This window comes from Argentina silus, assembly GCF_951799395.1.
Source record: "Argentina silus genome assembly, chromosome: 3".
Lineage (NCBI taxonomy): Eukaryota > Metazoa > Chordata > Actinopteri > Argentiniformes > Argentinidae > Argentina > Argentina silus.
In genome coordinates, this window is record NC_139657.1 from 8,552,202 (window position 1) to 8,554,701 (window position 2,500).

At 46.3% G+C, this 2,500-nt stretch overlaps 1 protein-coding gene across 1 annotated transcript in view; it reads right to left on the reverse strand.

Annotated features, from left to right (window-relative positions):
- The window catches only part of LOC310801650 (voltage-dependent calcium channel subunit alpha-2/delta-1-like), a gene marked incomplete at both ends in the record, with an annotated part of 72,010 nt that overhangs the window by 69,021 nt on the left and 489 nt on the right, over positions 1-2,500 (reverse strand). The gene's annotated exons all lie outside the window — the stretch shown is intronic.

Consider the following 2,500-nt stretch of genomic DNA (forward strand, 5'->3'; position numbering starts at 1 on the left):
CCAGCGGGGCGCCAGGAGTACTGAACCTCATTGGTTGAGTCGTTGAGGGACTTGTTTCCCCCCGACTTGGACAAATAGTGTAACAGGGGTTTCTATGTCTGCTGTGTCATCTGTGACTCAGTTTTCTCTTTTTTCATTTGTTTATCATCACACTACGAGACACATTTGACAAGGCATGTTTCCGACAGCAGTTTCCCTTGCCTTGTACATGTCCCGACCTAGTATGACGGTAAGCTGACGTCACAGTCACAGTCCATGTTATGATGCCCAAACCGGCCTGTCAAACAGATCCTACAAGGAGCCTGGTTCCCCGCTGTTCGTGACCACAAGGTCTACCATGTGACACACTTACCGGCAACCGACTTTTAGAATAACGAGTGGAAATTGTGGAAATGAACCGTAGATAGTTTATGTCTAGTAATGTCTAGGTGGTAATAGATAGGTACACAGTCAGCCTAGTTTGGACAGTTTGAACTAGTTTGAACAGGAGGGAGAACCTGGATCCTTGTAGATCAGTTGGACAGGCTGGCACAGATGTTCTACCTTGATCATCATAGACAGAGAACTACTGTAGCGCACGGAATAACAACCCATACACCACATCTCATACACACGCACACACACACACACACACACACACACACACACACACACACACACACACACACACAGTGCAACTGGGTCAGACACTGCCCTACATTGTTCCAGAGAGAGAGAGAGAGAGAGAGAGACAGAGAGAGAGAGAGAGAGAGAGAGAGAGAGAGAGAGAGAGAAATAGACATAGAGAGAGAGATCCGAGAGAGAGACAGAGAGAGAGAGAGAGAGAGAGAGAGAGAGAGTGGGGGTGTGTGAGATCCTCTGGCAGTATCACCACAGAGTGTGAGTAATGAGTTGACCCACACCGAGTGTCCCTCTGGAGCGCTGTGTTGAACTACACACTAATTACACATCATTAGAGAGAGACAGAGAGTCTGCATCCAGCCTCGCCCCGGACTGACATCAGAGCACAGCATTACGCAACGCCAACACGACTGCACCTACTGTACCGTACACACACACACACCTGCCTATACAGCACCCCACACACACACACACGCACACACACACACTCACGCACGCACGCATGCACACGCACACTCACACGTACACGCACACCCACACCCACACCCACACCCACACCCACACCCACACACACACACACACACACACACACCCACACACACACCAAACAGATGGCGGCTGAGATATCATACTGTACCATGAACACCTCGAAATTATGACTTTCATATTCATATTTCATATTCAGCAACAGCCAACAATGGGCTGCCCCTGCAAGACTTAACGTGCGTATAAAAGGAACCGAGACCCCCCACCACAACATCATCCCAAAATCATCCCAATGTCCATTATACCGCTGGCTACAAGTGTGTATTCAACAGGAGTATCAGGACTGGATCGCAGGTAGAAGAGGAGCTAAAGAAGCCTCCCCCCCCCCCCCCCCCCTAGGATGGGATTTACCAACCCTGCCAAGGCGCTGCCTGTGTTGCATCCAATTACGTCCCCAGAGTCATTAGTGGAACAGCAGTAGCATGGTTCCCAGGGTGGAGTGAAACTAACTGATTACAGACACAGTGTGCCTGTGGTAGCCCTTTCATTATCAGCCAATTAAAAGTGAGAAATGTAAGGTCCGCTTCCTCTAAAAGGTTACTATCCCTGTTCATCTATCAGCAGGCCACAACAGCACTGAGGACAGGTTTGCAAGACAAATGCAGCATTGTAGGCTAATATTTGGATGACATACACTGATTATACACATATAATATTATAATTATAATTATAATTATAATTATAATTATTATTATTATTATTATTATTATTATTATTATTATTATATTTTTCACAATTGCAATAATTGCTGTAAAACGGAAAAGGTATTCAATTCCGAGTAGTTGCACTTGTCATCTACAATACAATAAGGTATTAATCAACGTATAGACTGCAAAATTAAACATATTTTGTGGCAATTCGAATATCTGCAGATGTGTCAACGACCAGACAATCATAGCAGGCTGAACGTGCTTATTTCTCCTCTCCTATGTGACCGTATCAGGCTAATATGTTTACCATGGGACTGTAATCACTCTGGAAGACATACAATACATACTGTATTTCGGGTCACACTAAATACCGCTGTAATAACTCATCGGATCATATCAGCTAAAGTCAGCAGTCCTTCAGCTCCTACTACTCTTTCCAACAAGTTGCCAGGACATGCCGCGGCCACGCGACAGCCACCAATCCAGGCGACACAGGACGAATGAATCACTCCTCCTAATGAAGGCGAACACACGCCTTGCGTGAAAGCCCATCGGTGAAAGTATAACACACCCTACAATGACACTATCAAGGAGTGAAGGAGAGGCTACCACACACACACACACACACACACACACACACACACACACACACACACACACACACACACACACACACCCCGTCC